At 50.8% G+C, this 18493-nt stretch overlaps 1 long non-coding RNA gene across 2 annotated transcripts; it reads right to left on the bottom strand.

Annotated features, from left to right (window-relative positions):
- Positions 1-313: 313 nt before the first annotated feature.
- On the bottom strand, positions 314-16702 carry LOC139359483 (uncharacterized). 2 transcript variants are annotated; one of them, XR_011615518.1, is made up of 3 exons: positions 16326-16702; positions 4495-4631; positions 314-529 (listed from the first exon to the last, which is right to left on the bottom strand). It is a non-coding gene; the product is annotated as an uncharacterized lncRNA (long non-coding RNA). The 2 variants fall into 2 exon arrangements; XR_011615519.1 differs by lacking the exon at positions 16326-16702 and adding an exon at positions 5219-5468.
- Positions 16703-18493: the final 1791 nt, after the last annotated feature.

Below are 18493 nucleotides of genomic sequence, written 5' to 3'. Positions count from 1 at the left end.
CACAAGCTCTCTGGCGTTGGAGGCCCTGTGCTTGGCCTTGGTTTGAAGAGCTAGAGTCATCAGACCTCTGCAGTGGTCACGTTCACCCCCGCTCTGCAGGCTTTGGCACTTCGGAAGATACAGAGGCCTGGGACCTCTGGGTGGTGTGGTTTCTGCCTTTTTCAGAAGTATCTGTCACCCAGCCTGGAGGTGCTGTGACCCACAGCCTGCATGTGAGGCAGTGGGGTGGGAAGAACCTGGGGCTTGACCCTATAGCCCACAAAGGCTGTCAGTACTTAGCCCAGCTGGGGCACCCCAGCCTTCACCTGGGGAGCCCTGGCCATTCATACACACCTCCAGGGGCAAATGAGAGTACGTGGTAACCTCATAGGACTGGGACTGCATAGGCAGAAATGACAAGTGCATTGATGGATCTGAGATCAGTGAAGCGGAGTTCAGACCTGTAGGGGACTTCAGGGATGGCAGAATTAACCAGTCTGTGAGAGCTGGAGATGAGCTGTGCTCGCAGCCCCGCGTCTGTCCCGTTCACCTGGGAAGGAGCACACCAGTGAATGAGAATTTGAGCACAAGATGAGAAAACGTGTTGGCCCCCAAGTGCCGGCGGGCTGGGATGGTGGCCACAGCACACAGGGACACCCCCATTATGCAGGAACCACCGCAAAGGGAAGGACCTGAGGGTTTGGGCCAGGGAGAGAGAGGAGTGTCTAGGAAGCTGGTGGCAAACCCCATGGCGGGAAGGGTGACCAGCAAGGCCCAGGCAGGTTTGCTGAGGTGCTGTGAGGCTCAGCCCAGTGGGAAATGGTGGGGCTTTGGGGACACATCCTTAAGAACCAACCAAGTGTGACTGTGGCCAGGGACTCCATGGGGAACATGGCCCAGGACAGATGCAGAGCTGAGGGAGTTTAGCTCTGCAAACCTGTAAGAAAATAGCCTGAGAGAGTTCCACCCGATTGCCAGGGGCAGAGGCAGGCTCAGGGGCAGACAGTGAGCCCGCCAGACCCTTTGGAAGGACCAGGTGAGGTAAGGCAAGTGCGCCAGCAAGGTAAGGCAAGTTTCTAGTTCCCACGTGGAGGCTGTCCCCTCCCCTGAGCTGCAGGGACAGTGTCGAGATTCAGGATCCCAGTCCAGGATCAGAGGGAGGGCCAGGGCTGAAACTGGAGAAGGACCCCGGTCTAACTTCCTACCCAGCTGGTGCCCTTGTAGTCGGGCGGTATAGGTACAGCTATTATACTTCATGTTTTTCTCCTTTTTATTATTCTTTTTCCTTTTAGAGGGGGTCTCCCTCTGTTGCCCAGGCTAGAGTGCAGTGACACATCTTGGCTTATTGCAACCTCCACCTCCTGGGTTCAAGCAGTTCTCCCGCTTCAACCTCTTGAGTATCTGAGAGTACATGCGCATGCCACCACACCAGGCTAATTTTTGTATTTTTAGTAGAGACAGGTTTTCAACCTTTTTTGGCCAGGCTGGTCTCAAACTCCTGACCTCAAGTGATCTGCCTGCCCCAGCCTCCCAAAGTGCTGGGGGTTACCGGCGTGAACCACCGTGCCCAGCTCTTCCTTCCAAAACAACGTAAATTTGTTGCCCAAAGACTTGAAGATACAGATAACTAGAAGTAAACAGTCTGGCACGTGGCTCATGCCTGTAATTCCAGTGCTTTGGGAGGCTGACACAGGCAGATTGCTTGAGCTCAGGAGTTTGAGGCCAGTCTGGGCAACAACGGCAAGACCTGTCTCTACAAAAAAAAAATACAAAAATTATCCGGGTGTGGTGGTGTGTGCCTGTGTTCCCAGCTACTCCAGAGGCTGAAGTGCAAGGATCCCTTGAGACCAGGAGGCAGAGACTATGATGAGCCAAGATCACACCACTGCCCTCCAGCCTGGGTGACAGACCTTGTCTCAAAAAGGAAAATGCCTCCCACCCCATAGCTCCATCCTCAGACTCAGCCACTGATCTGTGGGGCGCCACCTGGACCCGTGGGGACGTTTTCCTGACAGGGAGACTTGAGTGGATGGTGATGTGGGCAGTGTCCCTTGCGGGGTCTGCATCATCCCAGGATACACCCAGAAGCCGCACCCTGCACCAGCCTCAGCAGCACAGATGTGTTGAGGCCCAAAGGGCTGGGGGACAAACGTGGAGAGGTGAGCATGTCCACTCAGACTCACAATCCTGCCCTTAGTACCCCATTCCCCTGCTCTCATCCACTGGATGCTCCCACCTGCCCTTACAATACTGAGCAACCAGAAGTCCATGGCCAGCAAAAAGGCTTTCCTCTCAGCCTCGCTCTCCAGGACCCTGCTTATAGGTTGCAAATCAAAAGTTTGGCCTACATGCTTGACTGTGCTCCTCTGAGGGTTTTCCTGACCACAAATCCATCGGCAACGGAGTGATGCCCAGGGCTGGACTGAGCCTTTGTCTGGCTGTGTCCAGGAAGAGTAGGAGGTGGAAAGAATTTGGGAGATAAGCGAAGCCACTGGGTTATTTTTGAACAAGGTCTTCCTATGTCGCCCAGGCTGGAGTGCAGTGGCACGATCCTGGCTCACTGCAGTTGTGAACTCCTGGGTTCAAGTGATCGTCTCACCCTAGCCTCCTGAGTCACTAGGACTACAAGTGTGCACCACCACACCCAGCTCACTTTTAACAATTTGTTGTAGAGACAAGGTATCCCTGTATTACCCAGGCTAATTTCAAACTGCGGGCCTTGGTGATCTTCCTGCCTTTGCCTCCCAAAGTGCTGGAATTACACGTCTGAGGCACCGTGCCTGGGTTCCTTGTGCTTTCTGTACACATTCAGGAGGCCGGTGGGAGACCCTGGATCCAGAGATTGAGGATGATGCTGGCCTTCTCCTACCCTGGGGATCAAGCAGTGCCCAAGGGCACAGCCTGGAGAGTTGTGGCCTGTGTCACCCACTGCGGGTGCACAGCGGTGTAGAAGCAGGGCTAGGAGATCCCCTACAGATGTGTGTCTTAGTGAGCCCCCTGCAGGGTGGGCTCTGTGGGTGTTGGGCCAAGTACTTCCGTATCACAAGCTGGTCATAGTTCAGACCAAGCAGTGCAAGGCACGTCCACTGAGTGCCAGGCACAGTGGTACCCCAGAGGGTGCTCCCACTCTTGGCCTGGCTCGTGCCTCCCGTGGGGAGGCAAAGCCACCAGCCCGGGGCGGGATGTGGTCAGACCTGGAGGCTGAATGCTGTGGGTCAGCAGCCCTTCCCAACCCTGACCCTTCCTCCTCCACCTAGCAGTGGTTCAGGCCCACTGAGGAGCACTGCTGGTGTGCCTGCTGCTGAAGCACCTGCATGCTTTCAGAAACAGCCTGAAGCCAGAGCAGACCTCACCCACTTCCATGCCACCAGGTCCCTGGAGGAGTTCAAAGGGTGGGTGACCCTTGTGGCTTCCCGCCACTTTTGTCTCCCCTGCCTTCCCCTCCTCAGCTATTGCCCACAAGGATCTCACTCCAGGGCATAGCGAACAGGGTAAGTCCTCTCCTGCTCACAGAGCACTTGAGGCCTCTGGAGGGCTAGGCATGTGCCTCATCACCCCGACCAGCGGGCTCCCAGAGCCTCTCTCTGGCCAGACTGGCCAGAGGCCTCATCATGCTGCCATCTCTAGCTCCTCCCTACTCCTATCAGAAGAGCTGGTGTGGCCCTGACTCCAGGCCCACCAAAGTGGGCTGTCTGTGTAGGACTGAGATGAGGAGCATGTGGGAGCTGCGCTGGCTCAGGCGCCTATGTGCTGTGTCTCCTTGGGATGTTCACTGGCCTCTCTGAACTTTGATTTCTTCCTCTGAGAAACAGGGGCTGAAGCCAACTCTGACCTCCTGGAGATCCCCAGTGCTCTCCCCTGGCAGAGCTGACCCTCCTTGATGGGAGCCCTGGGATCATCTGTGAGCAGGGCCTCCTTACCGGGCAAGCAGCAGGTGACCCTATTTCCTGCAAGGCCCTGTCCCAACGTTTGTCCAGCAAAAACTTGACCTTTTCATGCAGCATTGCTTTGGCCACTGGCCCCTGGACACATCGTTCAAAACTTTTGAGTATTGCCGTGTTACATACATGTCTGTGTTCTCTATGTATCCTAATGAGAGTGGTCCTGTGTGGCAAATGAGAACAAGTATAGAGGAGGTGGAGAAGAGGGGGCTGTTGGAGGGCCACATGGTTCTTTTAGTTTCCAAAGCAAACCCTCAGGTACCGGAAAGCCCTGCCCTGTCCCAGCTTTCTGGTGCCAGGCAGGTTCCTACCCTTACCTGTCCAGGGAGCACTGAGCCCCTTGGGCTGGGAAAAGCCCACCCATGGCCCTGGCTTCTAAACAGCCACCAACAGAGCCAAACATCACAGGGCTGTGCACATCTCTCCTGCACCCTCTGGGGGATGGAGGAAGAGCCAGCCCCACCCAGCTGCTAGCTGGGACAGGGACTCTAAGCCACCAGAGGATTTGGCCCCCAGCCACTGGGCCCTCAGCTCACGCCCCCTCCCACAGGTCCTGGAGATGTGGCTGACCTACCTGCAGCCATGGCAGCATACTCCAACAAGCAGGCTCCCGGCAGTGACAGTTCCATTGACTCCCGGTGCGTTGGAAAAATAAGCCTCAGCCTCTCTCCTCACAGTCATGCCACTGGCTCCTGGGGATGGATGTTGCTCCTGTGGGCCAGTAAACCAAGCCAGCCGCCTATCTTGGGGTCAGCCTGGCCCTGGCCCCAGTGGTCTCCTGTGGTCTTCTCCCAGGCCTTCCCTAGTGAAGCACAGACCAGCCCTTCCTAGACTCAACTTTGCCGGGTCCTGAAACTGCTTTCTCATGGAAGCAGTGCACCAGTGACCCATCCTGCCCTGTCCCCTCCCACTTCTGGTCCAGATAAACATTCAGCAACACCCAAACTATCCCTTGACCCTCACCCGCACAGAGGAGAGTACAGCAGTGGCCGTCTTGCCCTCATCCCCTGCTTGATCCTCATGGCAGACCTCCAGGCTAACGTGGCACCTGGGGTGCCCACTAACCTCTTCTCTTCTTGCCCAAGCCCTTCCCCTTTGGATCCTCTGGGGGATCGTCCATTGGCCCCCACAGGCTGAGCCAGCCTCTGCCATGGTGGCCTCATTCCTCTTGGAAACGGGCCTCAGCCTTGCCAAAAATACAGTGTCCTCAGAGGGCCTGGGTGTCACCTGCCCAGATCTGGCCTGCTCTCTGTGCCCACGCACAGCCCTCTAAGCTACCATCTATGACATCTTATCACCTTGGCCAGAGAGTCTGGAAGTCCAGGGACGAGCAGCGGTCTTATGGGCATGGAGTGGTGCAGCTCCTGCCCCCATCGAGAGGGCTGATCCCAAATTGCCACCTCAGTCCCCAGGGCACTCTCTGTCCAGGAGAATCTGCTGATGTACACAAAGCCGTTCGTGGTCTTCCTGAACCGCGAGCTCTGCACAGACTTGGTCAGCCCCAAACATGCACTCATGATGTTCCCAGTGGTCAAAGTCTTTGCCCAGCCCAACAGCGACCGAGATAATCCAGGTAAGTCCTCAGTCTGGACCCGTCTGGCAGACCCTGACCCAGCCAGACCAGGCCAGGACCTTAGCTGGTGGGTGGCAGGTCTGCAGAAGGGAACCACGTGCTCAGAGTGGGCCCCAGCAAAGGGTGCTGTGGAGACTCCTGGGACACATCTGCACCCTGAAGTGTGAGACTGGCTGCACCCCCGCCTGCCCTGCAAACACCAGGCACTGAGCGAGGGACTGCAGGTGTGCCCATAGTGGGGAGCTGCACAGTCCAAGCTGTGGCCCCACTTTCTTGCTGGTGACTTGTGGCAGCTGCCTCAGGTGGTGAGCCAGGTCTCTGCTGTGTGTTCATCCTGACTGGGTTGGGCATTGGCTTCTGTCACTCCTCCTGGTGTTTGCCACCTGTAAACACTGCTGGGGGCTCGGTGAGCCACCAGCTACCCCACCCGCCCTCCCTATGTCAGCCACCTACTGCATGGGAGACGCTACAACCCAGGGCCTCAGGATGACACCCCTGAGTCATGGCTCCCCAGACACCTCAGGGACCACCCAAAGTTTTGCAAGCAGCAGCTGGGTACTTGGTGCCCCTGGGTGGGCACCAGGTTCGTCTCCTGCCTTCCAGGTGAGCAGCTGTTCCTGGAGCCAGAGCTTGTCATCCCTCCACTACCAGCACTGACTTTTCACAGCCCTGTCACTGTGGCTGCCAGCAATCACTGATGCGTCCTTCGAGGTGAAGAGCCACGTTTACAGCCTGGAGGTCCAGGACTGTCAGTACACTCTGATATTTGTGCCAGAGGCCCACATCCTGGTGAGTGATCACCAGTGCCCATCCTCAGGGACCCTGGAGCCATGGGACTTAACAGTCCCCACAGAGTGCTGTGTTCTGGTGGGAAGGGTCAAGGCTGGGCTTAGGGTTAAGGCTGTATCTCCTTCCCCCTTTTCAGTAAAGTCTGGTTTTTCCTGATAACAAAGGCAGTGTTGTTCGGAATATTTAACATTTAGAAGATCATCCTTTAGTCTTTAAAAGTTCCCTGGCAGAAGCTGCTCCTCCTGGCACTCAGCGGTCTGGCTGCGGATTGGTCTTGCGGCCCCCGGCCAGCCTACCTGGGTGGCAGCACAGGCCAGTCTGTCAGTGACCTGCCTGCACCTCCCACATAGGCCCTGCGCCTTGCTCAGCTCATTATGCAGACCAAGCACACGGTCAAGTCCATCTTGGACCAGTGTGGAGAGCGCCCTACAGCTGCTCCTTCCTGTCCTGACTGGGCTTTGGCCCCATGAACCCCAACGGCTCTTACCCAGCCAATGACCTGGACAATATGGGGCAGGATGGTGTCCAGCAAACAGAGTACCACCTGGAAGTGGCCCTGGAGTACCTGCGCCAGATATTTCAGGTACAAACTATGGCTGTTTTCCGGTACAAACAGCCATCAGGGTCCCCTTCCTCAAAGGATTCGTTCCCCCTCAGCCTGTGATCAGCCAAGTGCCAGACCCAGGCCCCACTCAGATGGAGCCAGTATTGTGGGAGGCAGGGCCACACCCCCATCGCCTTGTTGGCACTGTTAGAGGCCTGTGGGGTGAAGACCACTCCCCTCCCTTCACCTTGATGCTGAGGGCAGAGGTGCTTCTCTCTGGCAACTCAGTAAGTTCAGCCCACACACTTCACACTCGCCTGGGGCACCACCCAGAATGAGAATGAAAATAAGCAGCTCCTCGAGGGCATCACGGGTGAGGATGAACTCATTCTCCCAGACCTGGGTCAGTACCAGCTAAGAGGTCCCTGTCCCAGAGGTGCATGGGTTGGGCCCTGACCTGTCCCCAGCTCCCTCCTCCCCTGTGAGCAGAGGCAGCTCCGCTCCTCTGAGTTGTGTGTGAGCTGTGTTTTCTGACTTGTCCCTGCAGCCTGGGTTTCTAAATCATCAACGTGCTGTCAAGGTTTGAAATTTTAGTACCAGGGGAACCCAGAGCTGCAGTCCATCTTAGACTACGAGATTGCCAGCTTGGTCTGTGCACTCTTCTGGTGGTCGTCTGCCATCGACTGCAATGACTGGGCAGAACGAACCTCGCTTCTTCAGAGGATTCTGGATGCTCCTGTCCAGGGTGCAGTCCCAGGGTGGCCTGTGGGGGTGGGGCACTGTTGTCCTGTGACGCCACCATCCCAGGCCTCCCTGCCTTGATGCATCAGTTTGCAGGCCAGATGGTGGGTGACTCTGCATTCCTGGGACGACTTCCTCAGCAGTTTCTCTCTCTACCATCTCACGAGCTTGCGCTGGCCAGCAGGCACCTGGTAAGCCCCATGGGTAGAGACTGGCCACCAGCCACTCCCATGACCCCAGGTTCAGCCTGCACCTCCTGGGTAGCTACCAGATGATGCTCTGGCTGCTGCTGGCCGCCTTTGAGGCCTCCCTGTTCTGAGTTCGGCCCTCCCTGGCACTGCTCCTTGCCCTGGGCTGTGTCCTTTATGCCTCAGCCATGAGGCTGCTGACTGAATGGGGAAGCTGCAGCAGCCCTGATGGTACTGGCCGCTGTGTTCAGAGCAGGCTGGGGGTACTTGCCACACAGCCCAACCCTTGGGCTTGGGAGGTGATGGGAGCACACCCTCCAGTGACACTGCAGCCGCACCTATGAAAGCCCACCACACTTCAGCAGTGTGAAGTCCTCATCTGCCAGCTGTGGAATGTCAACATCCAGCAGGCCCAAGAGGTGAGGCCCTGGGTGGTGGGGGTGGCTGTGCTGATGTCCCCGTCTTTCAGCGGGAGTACCTCAAGTCCGAGTAATATTAGTACCAGGGGACCCAAAGCTGCAGCCCAAGGGAAAAGAGCCAGAGGCCCCAGGCGGCCCCAAAGGAGGCTGGATCTAGTTCTTCCAGGTGAGTGTCCAGTCACCCGTGCCTCATCCCTGGGGCCTGTTTGGGGCTCATTGCTGACTCTTCCTTCATCCAGGGACCAAAAAGCCATTCAGTTCCCCAAGGTCTCCACCAAGAGCCTCTCCAAGAAATGATAAGTCCCATGGATGTGGGAACAGCGGGGCAACCCTGCCACCTGGGCCGCAGACAGGGAGTGGTGGAGGGGTGGCAGTGCAGAAGCAGAGGCGGCCGTGGCCTCACTGGGTCCCAGTGAGGGCCATACAGACCCTACTCCCAGCACGCTCCACTCCTGGGGACACTGAAGGTGACAGTCTCTCTATCCACCCCCAGCCTGCTTCTGAGCCCCAAGCCTGTGGCAGCATGTGCCATTCTGCCCACGCTGAAGCAGACCCTGAAGAACAACTTTGCCAAGTGGCAGAAGAGGCTGCAGGTTCTGCAGAACTGGCATTTGTAATGCTTGGTGCGTTGAGACGCCTGCATCTGTGCCCGCAGCTGGTGAGTGCCAGGCACACCTACCTGCAACTGGAGACTGGCTCTCTCTAGAATTTCCTGATAATTCCACTACTTTTAAACCCAGCTAAATTCCAAGACAGGTAACACTCAAGAAGAAAAAAGGACTTGATCTCTAAACTGACAAAACTGTTTACATTCTAATATTTTGCTATTTGCTATTCACACAAAAGCATATGATGAAGTATCACTCTACCTGTTGAAAACTGAAAATAAAGCTTGTTTCTTTCCAAGTCACATGTGTGCACCTTGTTCCTCACCGGCTATCAGGCATTTCTTCCCAGTCCCTGGCCCCTAGCCCAGCCCCTGCTGCTTCAGGGACCTTCCTGGGCAGCCAAGGACTCTTGCTCATCCTGGGACCTGGCAACTGCCCTGAAAGAGAGGCATTGGCAGAGCCGCACACACCTCCCTGGCGGCGGGAGAGCCTCCTGGTCCCCTGGCTGGGCTGGAGTTGCCTTCGAAACACAAGATCACTCTGGGTCTCCTGCTCAGACTGCATGCTCCTGGGGGCAAGACACTGTCCTCTTGCCCTGACATAGCAGCCTTGACAGGGGTCCGGCCAGGCTCACCTTTCTCCTCAGAGAGCAATCTTTAGAGTGCCGTGGCCACACACACACCAACCCTCCCACCACAACACAGCTGTGTCTCGGAGTAGCCAGGTCAGTGCTACCCTCACCCGACAGCACAGTCCTCCCAGGCCCGTGGCCCCACTTCCTTGGCATTAATCTCAGCCTCTTCCTGCTTCAGGGAGCAGGAACTTTGCCAGGAAGCTGAAGGATGAACCAGGACGGTATGTGAGACAAGGATAACTGAGGTCTGGGCTGACCAGGGCCAGACTGGACAGTGCCAGCTCCAAGGCTGACAGCATTCAGACGACAGCAGGCCCAGGTTCATGGAGAAGTATACACAGTGACAACTACCGACAGAAACAATTATAATAATCACAGATGATGGGGTAGTGCACAGAAAGGGGGGACCTCTTATCACCAGAAGGCTGCAGTACCTCAAGTACCTCCCATGCCCAGAGTGGCGGGCAGCACAGGGAGGCACTCACTGCCTGGCCCTGCCAGCCACCAGGCCCACTCTTGATGGGTGGTGCAGTGCAAGGTATTTTGAGGACACATGTCCTGAGGACCTTGCTCTTCATCCTTCACAGCGGGGACATGGGCCCCATGTGAGCAGCACAGGTATGCCTGCAGCAGGATCCCTGATGCCACGGCCCCCTGGGTGCCCTGCAGTGCTCAACAGGAATGCCACGAGGGCTGAGGCCCAGCTGGTGGTGGGAAGCCAGCAGTGCCCACAAGCCAGCCCTTCCTCTGAGGGGCAGCCTTTGTGTTATGGACTTGGGCTTCCCGGGGCGGGGGTGCCCCACTTACCCAAAGCAGCTCTGCCTGGACTCAGAACTGTGATGAGAAAATCACATGCATGTTTCAAGGGTTTCCTATGCCCTGTGTTCTCCTACATTTGAGTAGGGGCGTGTTGACCACACACAAGATGCTCTAACACCAACAAGTGCACCCTCACAGAGCTGAGATGAACCCGGACCGTGGACAGGCCGAGTGGCCCAAGGATCTGGCTCCCTGAAGGAAGTTACATGGAGAGCCTTCTCTAAGAACATGGCCAATGCCTCCCAGACAGCCTGCTCCACTGCCTCTGTTCCAGTTCTGTCCAAGTGTGGGATTTCGTTAAGCAGGAACTGGGCAGCCCCAGCAGTGCCCTCTACCCAAGAAAATCATGCTGTCCTGACCTGGTCATCAAGCAGACAGACCTGTCATCCATCACCTTTACTGGTTCCATTAACATATATATTAATAAGTCTGCTAATACACAATTCACCAACTTAATGCATGCCATACATTGGTTTTTTGGTATTACATTCAGAATTGTGCAGCACTATCAAAATCAATTTTAGAACATTTTCTTTTTTTTTTCTTTTTCCTTTTTTTTTTTTTTTTGAGATGGAGTCTCACTGTGTAGCCAGGCTGGAGTGCAGTGGCATGATGTCAGCTCACTGCAACTTCCACCTCCCAGGTTCAAGCGATTCTCCTACCTCAGCCTCCTGAGTAGCTGGGACTACAGATGTGCACCACAGCTCCTAATTTTTGAATTTTTAGTAGAGGCAGGGTTTCACTATATTGGCCAGGCTGCTCTCAAACTCCTGACCTCAAGGGATCCACCCGCCCAGGCCTCCCAAAGTGCCAGGATTACAGACGTGAGCCACTATGTACAGGCCCATTTTAGAATATTTTCATCACGCCAAATGAAAACTCCATTTCCCCCACAGCATCTCTGGCCCTTGACAATCACTCATCAACTTTCTACCTGAAGTAGGCTAAATAACGGTACTTAGAGAGATCAGGTCCTATTCCTTGAAACCTGTAAATGTTACCTCATTTGGGAAAAGGGTCTTTGCAGGTGTGGTGAAGTTAAAGATCTTGAGACAGAGTGTTATAGAGGTGGACCCTAAGTGCAATTGCCACGTAAGAGGGAGGCAGAAATTCACACACACACAGGAGAAGACGATGTGAAGATGGAATATAGAAAGAATCTACTCAGTGATGCTGGCCTTGAAAGACTGGAGTGATACAGCCACAAGGCAAGGAGTACCAGCAGTGACCAGAAGCTGAGAGATGTGAGAAACAGGTTCCTCTACTATAGCCTTCCTGCTGCCACTGTGATTTTTGCCCATGGTACTGACTTTGAGAACTTCTGGTCTTCAGAATTGTGAGAGATTAAATTTCTGTTCTTTTAAGCCATCAAGTTTGTAGGAACTTGTTAGAGCAGTCACAGGTAACATATGCATTTTTTTCCTACCAGGAGTGGGGTGCCTAAAATGTGGCAGTGGCTTTGAAATTGGATAATAAAGTGGTGATGGTAGAATTGTGAGAAACCATGATAGAAAAGGCCTAGGTGGCCTTGAAGAGGCTGTTGGTAGATACGTGGATGTTAAAGACTCTGTCACCCACACTCTGCCTTAAACGAATTGAGGAACTTAATAGAAAGCCTGTGTTATTTTCAAGAATACATATACTGTCACAAACAGAATGTTGGTAAACACATGAACATTAAAGGTGATTCTAAGGGCACAGAGGAAACAAGGAACATGTTACAGGAAACTAGAGCAAAGATGTTCTTTGCTATAGAATAGCAAAAATTTAGTTGGATTGTGTCCTACAGCTGTGTGGAAGGCAGAATCACAAGCAATGAGCTTGCACATTTAGCTGAGCAGACTTGCAATCAAAGCACTCAAGACTCAAGCTTTGTTTCTTTTTCCCACTTATAGTAAATGTAAGAGGCAAGAGATAAATTGAGGTACTGTAAAGAATAAAAGTACAACAAAATAGATAAACTGAGGGAAGAACTGTTATGCCAAAAAGAACCTAGACTTGATGATTTGGGAAATTCTCAGGCTATTCACATTGGAAAAAACCAGAATACTAAAACTAGGAGATCCAGTTAGGAAAGCGTGTTCTGTAGAGAATGCCAACGGTGTGACATGCCTTGCAAATTTTCCTAGTGCCAAAGATATTTAACATGTGACTCATGAATCCCCTCAATCATCTCACAGAAGTGAGGCAAAGAAACTAAATTATCTAGGAAAGATCTGTGGAGAAACCTCATCTAACGCCATGAATTCCATCATATACGCAGAAATTCCACAAGGATTTTAGAATGTTCTATGAGAAGAAACACTGCCATCTTGGACTAGAAAGTTTAGAGACTAGACAAAATCATAGAAAGTTTAGAGACTAGACAAAATCAAAGAACTCCCAAAATTCAGAGGCAGAAAATAGGCTGATAAAACTACTCAGTCTCAAACACGTGCTACTCTTTAAGAAAAGGAAAGATGACCATGAGAGCAGTCATGGGGCTCAGAGGCCAAAGCCATGGACCCAGAGATAGAAGCCTCCAACTTTATGGTATCTTGTTATGGCAGCCATGGGAAACAAACATGCTATTATGGAGAGTATCCATCTTTGGCATTTTTTTTTTTTTAATGGAGTCTTGCTCTAAGCCCAGGCTGGAGTACAGTGGTGCAATCTTGGCTCACTGCAACCTCCACCTTCTGAGTTCCAGTGGTTCTTTTGCCTGAACCTCCTGAGTAGCTGGGATGACAACTGTGCACCACCATGCCTGGCTAATTTTTGTATTTTCAGTACAGATGGGGTTTTACCATATTGGCCAGTCTGGTCTCGAACTCCTGACCTCATCATCTGCCTGCCTTGGCCTCCCAAAGTGCTGGGATTACAGGTGTGAGCCACTGTGCCTAGCCTCTTTGGAAATTTTATAAAAACGCAACGTGGTCTTTTGTGACTGCTTCATTTACGTAATGCTTTAAAGCTTCATCCATGTTGTAGCATCTATCAGTCATACATTCCTTTGTGTGGCTATATGATTTTCCATTGTGTGGAAATTCCACACACTGTTCATCCATTCAACAGCTAGTAGACATTTGGATTGTTTCCACTTTGTGCTATTAGGAATGATGTTATGATGCTACAACAGTCTGTGTTATGTTTTTGTGTGGACTTGGTTTCTTTTCTCTTGAGTATATACCTAAGAGTAGAAAACGTCTGGGTCATACGGTAACTCTACATTTAACTTCTTGAAGAATTGTCATACTGTCTTCCACAGCAGCTGTACCATTTCACATTCTCTCCAGCAATGTATGAGAACTCCAGTTTCTCTGCTAGGTGTGGTGGTTCACACCTGTACTCCCAACACTTTGGGAGGCCGAGATGGGTGGATCACCCGAGGTCAAGAGTTCGAGATCAGCCTGGCAAACACGAAGAGGCCCCCCCCCCCCCGTCTCTAGGAAAAATACAAAATTAGCTAGGTGGTGTGTGCCTGTAGTCCTAGCTACTCGGGAGGCTGAGGCAGGAGACTCACTTGAAGCTGGGAGGTGGAAGCTGCAGTAAGCCAAGATTATGCCACTGCACTCCAGCCTGGGTGACAGAGAGGGGCTCCATCATGAGAAAAAAGAGAATTCCAATTTCTCTACATCTTTGTCAATACTTATTATTGTCTATCTTTTTTTAAATCACAGCCATTATAATGGGTACGAAGCGGCATCTCATTGTGGTTATTTGCAATCCCCTAATGATGCTGAGCGTCTTTTCATGTACTTCTTGGCCATTTTTATCTCATCTTTTTGGAGATACTTATTCAAATATGTTGCCCATTTTTCAGCTGCATTTTTTTTTTTTTGGCGTTGAGTTGGAGAAGTTCTTTATGAATTCTGGATATTAAACCCTTACCTAATATATGAGTTGCCAATATATTCTTGTTTTCCTTATTTTGACAATGTCTTATGACGTACAAATTTTTAACTTTGATGAAGTCAAATTTATCTACGTTTTTTGTTGCATGTGCTTTTTTGGCATCACATCTAAGAAACTGCTGTTGCCTAATCCAAGGTCATGAAGATGTATGCCTTTGCTATCCTCTAACATATAGTTTTAGCTTGTAAATTTACATTTTTGACCCATTTTGAGTTAATTTTATGAAAAAAAGTTGAAAATAATTAGCCAGGCATTGTGGTGCACACCTATAGTCCCAGCTACTCAGGAGGCTGGGGTGGAAAGATCACTTGAATCCAGTAATTTGAGGCTGTAGTGAGCTATGATCACACCACTGTACTCCAGCCTGGGCAACAGAGCAACACCCTGACAAAATAAATAAATAGATAAATAAAAAGCTGAAGGTAGAAAAATATCTCCATTCATCAGAGGCATGTGAGCATCTCTGTCCTCTCTTGCTCTCCTGGGGAAGAGTTGGGCCTTTTTGTCCCTTGATTCTAGCTGGTTGGTGGCTCAGCCCAGGCCTTCCTCTCTGATAAATTCCAAAGTGGCTGCCCCGTTATGATGCCGTCTCAGCCTCCCTAGTCCCTGAGTTTCACCTTTGTTCTCTAATCAGGGTTCAATTCTGTACAAATAGTTTCCAAACTGTAAACCAGAAACACATACTACTTTTCCATAATGCTATGTTAAGTGCAAAATAGATAGGTATTTAATTTTAAATGGCCAAGTAAGCAAATGTCCAGAAATACATCCAGTTCCAGTAAATATATCTCCACACTGTCCCTCTAGGTGCTGACACAGAGGTGTCATTCAATAGGTCCCAAATCTTCTTGAACCTTCCCTTCAGGAAGTTGGCTGGAAAGTTTGGAGATGCCGTTATCAGTATCGCCTATCACCCCCAGGCATAGCTATTTTTGTATCCCTGAGTCTCCCTTAGACAGAGAGTAGTCCCACCCATAGAAATTAAGGTGTTTAGAAATTAAGGTGAGTGTTGGGTATCTTTTGCTTTCAAAGATTCAGGAGTCAGTAAGAGATGTGACTAAGAGCGTGGGCTCTGACATCAGCAAAGTGACATCCTGAGCAAAACAATTAGTATCTTCATGCCTGAGTTTTCTTGCCTGTAAACTGGAATGAATGGTATTGCAGCTGAGTAGGGATCAAATGAGTTCACACGCATGAGGCATGCAGAACAGGGCCTTGCAGGCAGACATCACTGTAGAGTGCACAAATGGGGTCCAGCTGTGAGAACTGGAGCCAGGCAATGAGAGGATAAGGAGGGCTTTAACTTGGGGTGCTAACACCCACACTGAAGGCATGAGCTCACTCCAGACAATTTGGTTAATTCCTTTAAGACAGGTACACGCAAAGCTTTCCTTGCTTTGGGGTATACACTAGACAGCCTGAGGTGCCCATTAGCGGCCTGGTTTCTTTTGTGATGGGCACCTCTGGACTCGGAAGCCTGCCAGGATTGCAATGGAGGGTCATCCTCCTCCTCCATGACCCACAACCTCCCAGAGTTTCTTGGGATCTGGAAACACAGAGAAATTACTCCTTCCTATCCTCTTCCCTGCTCACGGTTTCACGTTTTACATTCATTCACAGTTGTTACAACAGGGTCTCAGGGAGCAGGGGCACGTAACAAGTGTTCCCAGGCTGCATCTGACCCAGAGCGTGTCCTACCACAGTCCACCTGCTGAGCTGACCCTCACAGCACTAGCTGGCATTCCCTCCACGTGGAGCTTGAGCAGTAAGTATAAAGATGGCCACCAGACAACAATATCCCAGTAAGATGTCTGCCTCTGCAAAAATGATGTAGAACATTTCCAACACAGCTCTTATAAATATTTGTCTTCCAATTAGACAGAGCTTCTTCCTGGAGTTAGGAATTTAGAACCAGCTTGATAAAAATGGACTAAAATCATTAAGGCACAGTGTGTGGGCTGCAGTAATTTGGGGGCCAAGGCAGAGCAAGCTGTCATGGAGAGGGGCAGGAGTTCTGCTGGATGCCTCCTTTGGGAGAGAAAGCTTAATCCTCAGGTGGTGAGGTCTCTGTGGTAGCTAGTCTCCATGATGCTCCCAAGATGATCAACGGTCTGCCTGTACCTACAGGCTGCTGCTCTTATCAAAATGTGGAGGTGAGTTACCCTCCCCTGAATCTGCACTGGCCTTTGAACTTACTGTTTCCAAGTGTTGTTCTAGGAGCTGTGAGGACTGGCAGCTGCCATTTCTTCCTCCTCCTGGAAGCCAGCTGCCATGTTGTAGGAAAGTCCAGCTATGCTGCTAAAGATACCACGTGGAGGCCGTGTCAGGAAAGTTGACGTGCAGCCACTTGAGTGAAGGCTATATGGCCTTCCCGCCTGGCTGGAGGGAAAACAGCCACATGGGAAGTCACAAGTGAGACCGGGGGAACGGCCCAGCCATGTAATCCCAGCTGCCCCAACTCCTGACCCACAGATGCAGGAAAAATAGTAACTCACTGCTTTAAGCCCCTAAGTTGTGGGGTAGTTTGTTATGAAGTAAGTAACAATGCTCAATGAGTAAGTGTGCCTTTCAAAAATCTGAGATAGTTTAATAAGTCCTTATAAAAGTTCATTTAATTGTAAGAAAATACCAACTAACAAAAACAATTTAAAATGTTATTTTTTAAAAAAACAGACAAAAAGACCAGAGTCAGTGTTTGCCAGGCATAGTGGTTCAAGCCTGTAATCCCAGCACTTTGGGAGGTCAAGGCAGGTGGATCAATTGAGGTCAGGAGTTCTCTACTAAAAATACAAAAATTAGACTGGCATGGTGGCGGGCACCTGTAATCTCAGATACTTGGGAGGCTGAGGCAGGACAATCACTTGAACCCAGGAGGCGGAGGGTGCAGTGAGCTGAGGTCTCACCACTGCCCTCCAGCCTGGGCAACAGAGCAAGACTCCGTCTCAAAAAAAGAAAAGTCAAGAGTGAAAGTCTCACTGTGTTGCCCAGGTTGGTCTTGAACTCATAGGCTCAAGCAATCCACCAGTCTTGGTCTCCTAAAGTTCTGGGATTACAGGAGTCAACCACTGCGCCTGGCCAAAAATTGTTAAATTTTTAAATTAAAAAATCCCTCAAAATAGGCCAGGCACAGTGGCTCACACCTGTAATCCCAGCACTTGGGGAGGTTGAAGAGGGTGGGTTCTTTGAGGCCAGGTCAACACCAGCCTGGCCAACATGGAAAAACCTCATCTCTACTAAAAATACAAAAATTAGCCAGGTGTGGTGCTGCAGTCCTGTAATCCCACCCATTCGGGAGGCTGAGGCAGGAGAATCGCTTGAACCTGGGAGACAGAGGTTGCAGTAAACTGAGATCACACCACTAAACTCCAGCCTGAGAAACAGAGCAATTCTGCCTAAATTTAAAGAAAAATTCCCTCAAATAATTGCAAATTATATATCTAATAAGAGACTTACATCCAAATGCATAAAGAACTATTACAACCCAACAATGAAAAGAGTAACAACCCAATTTAAAAATGGACAAAGGATCTGAATAGACACACTTCCAAGAAAATATACAAATGACCAAAAAGCACATGAAAAGATGCTCAACATCATTAGTCACTAGTCAAATACAAATCAAAGCAATGAGACACCAATTCAATGGCTACAGATAAATGGTAACAAATACTGCAGAGGATGAGGGGAAACTGGAACCTCATTTAAGCTGCTGGTGAGAATTCAGAATAGTGCAGTTGCTTTGGGAAACACGTAGCAACTCCTCAAAAGGTTAAACACAGAGGTACCATATGACCCGGCAACACTACCCCAGGTATATACCCGAGAGAAGTGAGAAAACAGCCCCCACAAACACTTACACATCAACTGTTATTCTGCTTATTCATAATAAGCAAAAAGTAGAGACAATCCATATATCCACCAACTAATGAATGGCTATAATAAATGTGATATACACATTCATACATGGAATCTTTGACAATAAAAAGGAATAAAGTACATACCAAACATGCTTCATGGACCTTGAACCTTGAAAATATTATGTTAAGTGAAATAAGCCAGCTGTAAAATAAAAACATGAACTGTACAATTGTATTTACATGGAAAATTCAGAATAGGAAAATCCATGCCAGTGAAAAGTGTAAGTGGTGGCTGAGAGTTGAAGGAAAGGGGAGTGTGTGACTGCTAACAGTTACAAAGTTCCTTTAAAAAATGCAGACTGGGCCAGACGCAGTGGCTCTCTCATCTGTAATCCCAGCACTTTGGGAGGCCGAGGCAGTCAGATCACCTGAGGTCAGGAGTTTGAAACCAGTCTGCCCAACATGGTGAAACCCCATCTCTACTAAAAATACAAAAATTAGCCGGGC

Source organism: Macaca nemestrina, chromosome 17 (genome assembly GCF_043159975.1).
Source record: "Macaca nemestrina isolate mMacNem1 chromosome 17, mMacNem.hap1, whole genome shotgun sequence".
NCBI classification, from domain to species: Eukaryota; Metazoa; Chordata; class Mammalia; order Primates; family Cercopithecidae; genus Macaca; species Macaca nemestrina.
The sequence above is the reverse complement of the archived record's forward strand: the minus strand, read 5'-3'. Positions and strand labels throughout refer to the sequence as shown.